The sequence below is a fragment of the Apteryx mantelli genome, chromosome 2, assembly GCF_036417845.1.
Source record: "Apteryx mantelli isolate bAptMan1 chromosome 2, bAptMan1.hap1, whole genome shotgun sequence".
Classification (NCBI taxonomy): Eukaryota; Metazoa; Chordata; class Aves; order Apterygiformes; family Apterygidae; genus Apteryx; species Apteryx mantelli.
In genome coordinates this window covers 113,938,302-113,950,302 of record NC_089979.1, presented here as the reverse complement: position 1 = coordinate 113,950,302, position 12,001 = coordinate 113,938,302, and the positions used below count along the sequence as shown (strand labels likewise).

Here is a 12,001-nt window from a genome sequence, read left to right as displayed (position 1 = left end):
AAAAGCTCATCTGCACTTTAACAAGAAAATCTGGGGGGGGCCCTCAATCGCCACTCAGCTGAAGTATGATTACTGGTTAGATTATTGGATGTCCCGCTCCACCCAAGACTTCTGTGCACACTACACTACAGCAGAAATGTGGCTGTCTGCATTTGGAGCTGAGATGCTCCAAATCACTTGGGGGACAGGACACCTACAATACACTTTTAACCACAGAAGAAAGCTGGAGCCAAGAGCAGATTCACATCCGGGCTTCTGCCAGCTCAACCCAGGTAAAGTGTTTTTTCCATGCTGCTCAGGATGACAGCAGTAAAAAAGGTTTAAAGCTGCTCTCCTGACCAGAGGGTGATAGCACTTGCTTCCCTCATTGTAGTCACGGTAAGAGGAGAATCTGGCCATACAACTGTGTCTGTGTGGACATTGGTATTTGCTATACAATTTCTTCCTGCTCCTTCTCCCCTTTTTTCTTTCTTGGGGCTATCTGGTCAGACCACTGGAGTTTCAGTCCTCAGCATGTCTGACATGAATCTCCACAGTCTCTGTGATGGAGTGCCCTCCTCTGCAGGCACATAATTGCCATATACAGTGAAGGAAAGAGAACTTGCTAAAAGAGAACGTTAAGTCAGGAGAGAAGGAGACCAATTTGCCAAGGATATTACAGGATTGCTTTTGAAGCAATGCCATAAACAATGAAACCCAAGAATGAGAATGAAGGATGCCTGGGCAACAGCCATCAATCTGCATATTAATTATTTTATCAGGAGAAAACTGCTGAGACACAGTTCAGTAAGGGGAATTGCTTGGCACTAGTTCAAATAAATACATGTCACAAATTACTGTCCTACTGTGGAGAGATTACTCCACAATTCTAGACTTGTTTCCTTGGTGCTGGTGCAAATCACACACTTTGAAACATTTATCTGATGCTGTACTTAAGCTGGCTGAAAAAACAATTCATCAGTCTCAGAAAGACCCGTCCCACTCAAATCCAACAGCTAAAAAGCAGTAGGAAACAGTAACAACTCTCTGGTTTCAAAGCAGATGTGATAGAAATTAACAGCTACAGAAACAGAGGGCAACAGCTTTTTCTGCACTGTTAATTTTCCTTTATTCTTTTGTCTTCACCATGTATCTTAAAACAGAAGCTCAGCCCCTCAGAGGTTCCTTACACATTCAAAACTTTTCTTTAAGCATGAATATTTTATTGCTTCACATGTGTTGCCTTGGTCTCCTAAACATTCCTGCCTGTGCTATGTTTTCTATTTTTGCTTTCTGAGATGCAACTTCTTCCCAAGATGTGACGTAAGCATTCATCATAGCTGTGTCTAGCAGGTGAAACTAAGCAATTCAAAAACTGAAGATAACCTCCTTCCTTACTGCAGGGACTACATCCATCCCAGAGATCTACTTTAGGAAGAGCAAGATGCTCCTCACAAAGCTGCCAGCTCGGATGGACAGCAGATGGCTTTGTCACCTTCCTGCCGTACAGGTGAGATAGCCTACCCACACTTACTTGGAAGAGTACCTTACTTAGAATGCACCCTTGCAATGAAGACCCTACTCCTGGTAAATTTTGCAAGTCTGGCCCAGCCTAAGCAGAGGTTTTCCCCATCCACTCCTACAAATCTAATAAGCTCACTGTTGTGTTATTTGCGGAAATCTTCTAAAACTCAGTTTGATGGTAAGAAGCAACTTGGAATTCCGTCTGCTACATCTAAGCACAGCTCCCTTCATACACAGAGGTATTTGCCTTCAGATGATGGCACTGTGCTGCCAAATTCTTCTAAAACGTACTTTGCTGGTCTTCTGGTGGGAATTAGCTATTTCATCTGAAAGAGGAATTTCTTGATTGACATCTGATTGCTAAGAGGGATTAATGCCTCCCTGACTACATTTAGAGTGCAGTAACCAGATCACTCCAGTCCGAGTAGTAAACATGCTGTCACACCTTGGACATTAAACAATAAAAGGCCAAACAATCGTGATATCTGAACATTAATGGATTGATCAACTGGCCCCCAAAATCAATGGCTTATTTTACAGGGTCTTAATTCAATATCTAAAAGAGCTTAGGAAATGTAATGAAGGAGATGTCCTTAAAGTGGAAAAAACTGAAGCAGACAACCCCAGTGACAAGTTAGATGTTTAAAAATATCTTCTCTCCTTTTTATTTCTGCCATCATAGCTGAGGGGCGAGTGAAGAGTTAACAGGACTGAAGTTTGTCAATTGATATGCAGAAGAACTGATAGCACAAGAGCTGACGTGCGCAAAGCTGTTGAACAGAGGAGTTAACAGGACTAAAGTCGTCTACCAACCGATATGCGCAAGGACTGATATGCGCAAGGCTGCGGAATGATTAACAAGACTGGAGAAGTGAAGTCTGCCACCTGGAATCTGCACGGACCCCGGGGAGGGGAGAAGCAATACGGAGGTGTTGTGGTCTTGCCTCGCTAGCAGGGTCCCCCCGAGCAGACAAACAGACAGTCCTGTGATTGCGAAACTCGCAAAAGTCAGCAAAAGCAGTGTTTGCCCAGAGCCCCAGCCGTATAAAAAGAGACTTGGCAGCTAGGAGAGTTGGAGCAGGGACGGGAACGTGCCCTGACCATCCTCTCCGGCTGGACCGTGAGTATCCCCCCCTCCCCTTTTCCTGGGACGCTGGGTTAAGGTAACTCCTCGAGGCTGAGAGCCCTCTCGCTAGGAGAGTGAACAAGAAAGCTTTCAAGTAGGGATACGCAGCGCTTCCAATTAATAGCGCAGTAATCGACGGTTTCAGGTTATCCTTTCTAAATTAGTAACTGATGGTTTTGTGTTATGCTTTCTAAATTAGTAATCGCATTATTTTAATGGATCTTACTAATCCAAGAACTTGTGTGAGGAAATAAACTTTTTTTTTATTATTATTATATTACTGGCTCAGTCGTTGCTATTGAACCTTCATAGCATGACAGTGCAGCAATAGCAATGACTACTAATTATGATTAATTACTTTTAATTTATATTTTACATATTAATATTTTGTTAATTAATATTAATTGCATTAAACTACCATATTCATAATAGGATGGGAGAAGAGGGGAGAGACTGGGAACTGAGCTTTCCCAGTGAAAACATATTTAGCCATTGGTACCTCCTAACAGTAATGTCAGAGTTCCCAGTTAACTGTGCTTAATCTTGGGCCCTCAGAGAGAACATGATATTTAAGCACTGTCTTTACTTCTGCTTTCTCAGCCCCACAGATAAGTTATGCTGGACTACTTACTACAAACAGTTTTACAGTCAGCCTGCAGTCATCATTTCTGCAGTATCATGCAAACACGGGTAGCTAAATTCAGACATTTAAATAGCATCATTGCTCATAGGATCAAATTTCCTGGCTACTAGAAAGCAATAAATTACTGCAATTTCAGTTAGACAGGCATAGCAGTTAAACCTTGATTTTTCAGCACTACACCAGATTTGCAAGCATATATAGTGAAAGTCTTGACTTTCAAAGATAAACAGCAGACACTCCTTGGCCTTTGAACAACCAGACAATTCATCCAAGATCCTCCTCCTGCAATCACTTATGTATGTGTGCAGTTTCCATTTCACACATAGTTAAACTTAACTCATACATGCAAGTATCTATAAAGACCTGGTATTTCATTGCTTATCTGTGTATTTAGTTTCTTAATATGTGGATTTAATTTCTTGATTTCAGGCACTCACATTGGAAACTTTGTCTCTATGAGCAGTTTTTCCCATGAAATAAACAGGCACACAAATAAATAAAAACTGTGTTTTAGGGAGTTGCATGCATGCTGATCTCCTTTCCAGTTTGTCCTCTGAGCCATCCAAAGGAAGTAGTGCTTACTCTTGGCTAAACAATGCAAAAGAGATTCAAGTTCAGTAGAGTTGGGCAACTTTCATTTACCTTTCGAAGGAAAATGCTATATAAACCCTTATCATCCCACTCTGGTACTCTCTGTTGTGGTTAATATCCAAATAATGCAAATTGCTCTCCCTTGGAAAGCTATTCACAGGGTGCAGTCAAAGAGCTGTTTAGTTTATAGGCTCCCTCTGTCCCAGTGACAGAAGGCAGGAGAGGCATGCCCCAAGCTCAGCACGTACTGGGGTGATCGCTTGCCCTGTAATGTTTCTAGCCAACAATATTTAACTAGTTGGCCAAAATGTCAAAGCTGTTGGTTGAGTCAGGTCTCCTGAGCATTTGGGAATCACTGCCAAGAACTTCTCATCTTGTTAAAAAATCTCTAAAGCTGAGTTGCCAGCCCTTGATCACTGCTGTCTGAGAGACAAGGATATCAACCCTTCCTCCCCATGTATCTGACCTTACAATCAAATTAAAGGTATTCTCTACTCAGTGTAATTGTACATAAACATTGCAGACAGTTGTTTTAATTACATTACACCTTGCCTCTCGTACTGAGAGATGAGTGTTTCAGTGAGCGCATTTGCTTTAAATTATGCCCTTATCTGATGACCTTCTATATGGTAAGAAAATGCTGTGTTCTGCATTATGACTAAGACAGACAAACTCACTGAAGACATTAACAGAAAGACAAAATTGCCCCCCAAAATTATTTTTTTTAAGTTAAAATTGCTATGAAGCATAGGACCTTATTCCCTGTCTTTCATATTTATCTAATCTGTCTTACATTTCTAAGGTTGATATCACCATAATGTTAAAATAGATAAATTTCTGTTAAGCTCTTTTGGTCTCGCTTTGTGTTTAGCTTGTTTGATTTCATCTCTGCCATATCCCATTCTGATCACTTTGCCTCTCCATTTGCCCCTCTTGTTCTTTTTTTCTCACTCCATATCTCTTGCCATAAGATCTTTTATCTATGCAAATAAGCCTACTCCTTTCAAGAGACATCAGAGGTCTGAACACTTAGGCCCTACAACACCAGACAAAATTAAGTGATAAGAAGTCAATGTGAGGAAGGAGAGCATATTGGGGCCTATCATCTAACTACATGGGAAGGTACCACTGATTGCATTTCAGCAGCTCGTTTGCAACTATGGAAAGAACAAAATCGCCATCTCTATCCTTTCTACTTACCTCATACCAGTGCAAAGCGTGTCCTTGGCACTGACTGGAGAAGACCGGCTGCCATCTCAGACACCTATCATTGCCTGCAAGCTCCTGGAAACTCATGTCTAAGCCTTCCACTCACCAGACGCCCTCTTTCCACAAGTTCACAGCATCAGTCTTCCTCAGAAATCACCCCACAGCATCCCCAGGGGCTGGACCTTCATCTCAACCCATCTGTGGCCCACGGGATGGGAGATGAATCATTTAATAACTTCCCCAGAATATCAGTGTTCCTCTTGAACATGCATGCTCTTTCACATGTAATGAACCTTTCGCAGGTCACGGCAACAAGAGAGCCAGAGACTGTCACAGAAGCCACTAACTTGTACTACTAGTATCTGGTGGCATATGATATGGGGATTGTTGCCTGATAACTAATTCAGGTGTGTGTGCGTCTGCCTGTTATGCTGAATGGTTGCCATTAATCTGACAGTGCAGCTTTCTTCAGCACAGACAAGACTTAAGAAAATCATGAGCCCATGCAATAACAGCGTGCTTGGTTCAATACCTTCTTAATTTGGCTCAGAACTAGCAAGTTCCCATACTTCACTGCAGCACACTATAAAAGAGCAGCCACTGGACTGCAGTATACCCAGAGACTGTTCTCTGCAACCAGACTTCAAGTGTTTGTGCTCTTCTTGGAGTATCTGAGAAGTTTTAAGGCTGCATTCATTGACTTTTCCATGTGACCATTTGAAAATACGCAAGCTGACAAACAGAAAACTGGAAGACATACCTTTGCAAATTTTTTTTCATGAATTCATACCTAGTTCCCTTTCTAAGTCTATCTAAATGTTCCTGAAAAGCAGCAGCTTGGTTTGTACAAAAAATTGTAAAAATGAAAGGAGAGAAGATGTAAAAAAATGAAGGAGAGAATCATTTGGTGATTGAGATTCAGCTTATCATTTTAGTCGCAAAGGGATTTCCGTCAGTTAAATCCACAGAGCAAGCAAAAATAAGGCTGTAGAATGAAATGGCCAAATCATTCTTAATGAACAGCTCTTACTGACAAAGAAGGTTGTAAAGAAAATCCAATTCTGAAGGGAAAGGAAATGACTTCGGTTTACAAGCAACCTGTCAAAGCCTGTAATGAAAACTTTACATGTTTAAAGTGTGTGCCAGGTAATACAAGACAATTTTTTAGGCCATTCCAAAGGATAAAATGCCTTAACTAGATCAATGGTTACATTTTCAGAGTACTCAGACAAGTCATCCTGAGAGACTTCAAGGTTCTTGAAAGATACTAATGTAATGCTGTTTTTTCTCCTATTGCCACATGTTGCAATCTGGGGATTCACTATAGTCCCTTGTTCACAGACTGTACCAGGCTTCCACTCCACATTACTTTAGAATATTAATCCAAACATGTCATCCTACCCAAGTAAATTTAAACTTAGTGCTAGTTCATCCTAACCATTGACAAAAGACTCCAACATTGCAGATCATTTCTTCTATTACAGTCTGTGTACTCAGAAATTACCCCCCAAAAGCAGTTTCTAATCTTCTTAACTATTGCAGAACACAAGGACAGGAGCTGCAGCCAGTGATAAAAAGACACCTCTAAGCCAGCAAGATGTACATAACCACAGGAATAATTAAGTTGATTCATTTTCAGGCAATGGTATTCCAGGGGATGAGGAAAAGGCTGTCAGAGTAGCAGGTATAAGCTCTGACTCATTTTCTCTCTTCGTTTTCTGTAGAATTTAAAATCCATTCTGAAAGAAGTTTTTTTGTTGGGGTTTTAGTTTTGACTTTTTTAAAACTCTTTTGCTTGTGATTCTATTTTTCTAGTATGGACCAAGAGATCTTTCAGCATGCAGGCAAGAGACTTGAAGCAATACAATGGTTTTGATCAAGTGAAGCAGTCTGTCTCCATGCGATATCAGCATCAACATGGTTAAGCAGTTTAGCAATGTTTTTTTTTGCAGGAATACCTAGCATGAATAAATGAGCACACCTAGTAGATGTGAACATGGAGACGAGAGGTAGGAGATGTGACAGCAGTTCCACACAAGGCTTTTAAAAGGTCTGTAGCAGGTGCTTAAAAGCTTAATGCTGTAGCAATAGAGTTCTTCAGTGTGAAACCTTTCAGAGCGTCAGAACCCAAACAAATTGCCTGCCTTCTGGCAAGGAAGAGAGTGAAGAAAATGTGCAGGAGTGCAACCTTACATCCTTCCTGAGGATCCCAAGTCTTTCTGAAGTTCCTGAGAGCCAACCCAGGAGGGCAAGCGGTGAGGAAGAAAGGCTGAGGACAAGGTGAGGACCACAATTGCTCTGCATTTCAGAACAGCTCCCGATTGTTCCAGGTTCTTTGATCCCCTTGACTACTGAATCACAGGTTTGGGGGAAAACAGACTGAAATCACATGGTTCTTGAAAACTGAAGGGCTGAGACTGTTGTTAAGGGAGGACTACAACAGAGGTGAGAGAGGATTCATTACACTCCTCCATGGACTCCAGATTGGTAAGAAGGGAGGATCAACAGCTCCAGAGCCATGACAACAAGACGTGTGAGCTCCCTGAAACAGGGTCAGAAATGGAGGCTGAGAACACACCAAGGAAGGGATTGGAGGATCGGCTACATACCAAGGAGATGATGTAAAAAATAATTCAGTTCCCTGCAGGAAATTCCTGGCTAATTCTGCTATTGGATGCGTGCATTTTCTAAATGCCGTTAAGTGTAAACAGATCACTAATTGCTACACTCTGTTACACTACAATCTTGGGCTCCTCTACCTCTATAAGCAAAAGAAAGCGAGCCTGTGGACACAACTTGACTTTCCACTGCCCAAAGCAGCTCTCAATTCTGCTAGCTGCACTGTTTATTTTTTTCTTGGCTATCTAGATCCTGATGGGAAAGGGGCTTCCAGTTCTTTTTGAACTTCGCTATTTATTTGCTCTATTAAAGACAGGCATACTGGTAGAGGCTTTGACTGGGAATAAAAAGTAGCTTGAATTTGACTGAGAAGAAGACAAAAAGCTACCAAAAAAAATTCACAAGGGATGGGCAAGGAAGATGATTTTAACAATGAATGTTAACAGACTGGAGTAGATGACGGAAAAAGAAAGACAGCTAGTAGAAAGATATTACGGAAAAGTGACCAGAGCTGGAACATAGGTTATACCAGGGAGAATCAGCATGCAGAGGAAATCATCTGGTTGATGATTTGCAACAAATAAATGAAAGGACAGGAAAAGTCTGAAGGAAAAAAAGACTGTGGAACTGAAAGTGTGGTGTTGCAGTAGAAACTGAAGACTGTAGAAAAAAGAAATGAGATTTTGGCAGAATATCAGTTAAGAGGAAATGGAAAAAGAACAGGCAGAGTATGTGGGAAATGATATCTTTATTATAATGGTTCAGTAAGCAGCTGGCTGAAGGGAAAGCTTCCTTAAGGATTTGCCTGAGGAATTTGAGGGTAAAATTGATAGTAATAAAAAGGGAAGCAGATAGCAGTGCTTTAAATACTTGAAATGAGGACTTAGAATCATTAGTGAAAATCATGTAAATACTGTCCCTGAAGTTTTCATCCATTTTGGTAAAAGACAATGTGAAAGCAGTCCATTGGGTTCTTGCAGGGTTAAAACAACATGCTACCCTTAGTCTGAGAATTCAGTTCAAAACAGAGCCACCACTGTTAATCTAAACGTTCAAGTCAAATACTTGGGTTGTCTTTGGCTGAAACAGGAATGACTGATAGATGGGAAAACTCTTCCTTACATTTGATATTTGCAGAACACTATTTGCACCAGAAATAAAAAATAAATCCTGTTCTCCTTTGTGCTTTATGCCTTGAGGTAAGCAGAGCAAAGGATGAGTCCCGTGTGACAAAGCTTTTCTGCCCCAGTAAAATGATGTGCAGAGTTAACATGGCAGTCTCTGTAAACTTGCTCGTTAGTTAATTGAAGTCTTAGGTCAGCCAATATTACATTATTTCCCCCAACGTCTGACAATCTCCTTTGGCAAAATAAAACACGAACAAATCATTTGTGGGTGGCATTTAATCCAGGGCTTTTCACAGACAAAATGTACTGATCTTCTCAAACAGAATGTTAAGTGTGGGGAGGGGGAAAAATGAGATGAGAGATATTTGTATCCTTAGTCATATACTGATATAATAATTAACATGTCAAATAACATACTTGTGAATTCTAGAGGAAAATAATGAGTTACCTGCGATTAGGAACATACGTTTGGTGAAGCTTACCTTAAAATACACACCTTAATATACAGTACACAATTATATTAAATGGCATACACTAAATGAATGTTAACTAATTAATTAATTAACATTAATTAATATATGGCAAACGACTGGTTCTAGAGAAGGAAAGAGAGGACTAGATCCTATTAGGCAGTTTTTCCCATATGCAAGAGCAAACATCAAAGAACGCAAGTTCTGGGTATTAATGATGAATGAAAAAAAGACTCTGAATGAGAAGAGAAGGAGGAAAAGTGGGGGAACAAATTTAAAAACAACACACTGAGTTACAGCTCCACAACCTCCTATTTCCTTCAGCTGAGACGAAGGGGAAAAAAAGGAAAAAGAAAGAAAAAGATAAAGGTATGACCAGTCACATTTCTGAAAAGATCTCTCGCTCTTTTACAAGGGTAGAAGTGCAAACCACCATGCTCATGCCCGTTCTGCCTGGGGTGCGAACGGCTGGAGCCTGCCGGCTGTCCCTGCAGCACCTCTCTCTGCTTTCAGTCCACTCCTGGCATGCCCAGCCCCACTTGGACAGGGAACAGTGGCCGGTGCACTGCATCTGCCTCTTCTTAATACCCAAACTCTCCATTACTGCTGGTTTTACTTTGATCAAGTAAGAACTTCACACACTCAGGAAACAGACTTTTCATCCTGGATAACTATTTTGATGTTTACTTTTGCCCTGATAAAGGGCAGAAGTTTAACTATAGAAAATTTATGGGAAAAAAAAAATCCACTAGGATTTCCACAAAGGAAGAGAAATGATAAGCTGAAAGCTCTAGCTTATTTCCTGGACTTCTGTTAATTGGCATTCACCACTCAAATGCTTCCTTTTTTTTTTTTTTGACTTTTCATTTTATTAAAAAGACAGAACTTCCAAAGTTTCTACCTAATAAAAATTACCAGAAAGATTGAAATCGTGTTTTTGGATCCAAGTTCTCTGTTTAGAGAACTAGATCATGCACTTAGAAAGTTTTGCTGATGAATGTAGGAACCAAATGTTGAGTAAACTGGTGCTGGACCATTTCATTCAATCCAGCTATGTGCAAGTCCCTCCAATTATGATGAATGATCTGGCTGAACATCTAGGAACTATGCAAAAAGGCATTTGTGCAGATGTACTATTCCTCTGAATGAACTTAAAATTTATTATGCAGCATAATTTACAACAAATAGGCTGCAAAAATTTTTAGGTAAACACTTGTTTTCACATTCAGGTAACTGAAGAAAGCAGTGAGCTGAGAAACATGTGTACAGGGTACCTTTTTTTTTAGCACATCTCATATTAATAACAGTTTCAAGTGATAGCTGTATTGATATCAGAGAGGTCCAGTCAGTGCCACAAGAATAAAGATAGTTGCATGATTTAACTGAATGATTCACAAAAATACATGAAGCGGTGAAAAGATTAAATCCACCATGACTTATTAGATGCTAGCTGGTCTACAAAAGTTATTTTGTAAATCCTGAGCTCAAAAATTACTGACTTGACAGATTATAATAAGCACTGTCAGGACAATCACAAACCAAGATCTGCTTGTAACTGCCAAAAATGCACAAAATGTCTACATGCTGAAAACAACACTGAGGAAAAAATGTTTTCACTGCTGTTTTGAAGTATTTTGAAAATTCTGAATAATATATATATTTTTTAATTTTGAATTTGTGCAGAGTCTAGTCCAATGAGGTCCTTGCCTTGGATCATTATATCACTACCATGCTGGTAGTGATATAGCTATAGTAGTAGTGGTAGCTATACAAATAATAATAACAACACATTATTTTTTCCTCTTGTGTTATGGCACGTAACCAAGCATATAAGGAATTCAACTATACTATTCTTAGAAGAAGGAAAAGCGCAGATGACATGTTTTGCCATACCTCATTCTAAAAACTGCATCAGAATGGTTTATGGTTTCAGAGACCTATATTTTTGATTGCTGCAAAGGAATATATATTTTTTTCAGACTGAAGGGAAGTTTTCTTGAGATCTATATGCACTACAGGAAAATAAACTACTCCCCATGATAGAAAGCAGGGATTTCTCTGACACTTAGTACTAACATCAGCAATTCCAAAGCATTCAGACACCTCACTGATTACTAAACCTAGCCAGGGAAATTAGGAATGGCATGAACCTGTTAGCTTACCCAATCCTCTTCTTCAGGGATGGGATATGCTCTCATGAGCCCAGGGCAAGCCACCATATGTAATCTTAACCAAAGACATATCAATAACCAGCAGACCTGTATAGTCTGGTCCCTTTGTCCCCAACCCCTTCACTCTGTGTATAGGAAGCACATGAAACTAGCACTTTTTTCCTCCAGGGAATACTAGTCAATACCACAACCTCAATTTTATTTTTCTCCTGTTCCTTTCACTCATGCTAAACCAGAGCTGAAGGAAGTTTTCTCACAGAAGGATTAAGACAAGATCACAGTATTTAGCTTCAAGTTTATTTCCCACTATCGATTTGAAACTACTAATGACACACACAGAAACGCACACATCTCCAGAAGCACATCGATCCTGCCTGGGTAAATAAAGTCTTAAAATAGCATTATTTCCAGTAAGCAGCTAGTAAGTTATAGATGGGAGACAGGTTCATAATCTCAGTGATGACAGACCTGGTCATTGGTCTGGTCTCTGGTAACCTGAGTGCTGTCACTGCACTTCTTCCCATATTCTCATAGATTACTGC

General features: G+C 40.2%; 1 protein-coding gene across 2 annotated transcripts in view; it reads right to left on the bottom strand.

The window, feature by feature from the left end:
- The window catches only part of ELMO1 (engulfment and cell motility 1), a 327,195-nt gene that overhangs the window by 29,532 nt on the left and 285,662 nt on the right, over window positions 1-12,001 (bottom strand). The gene's annotated exons all lie outside the window — the stretch shown is intronic.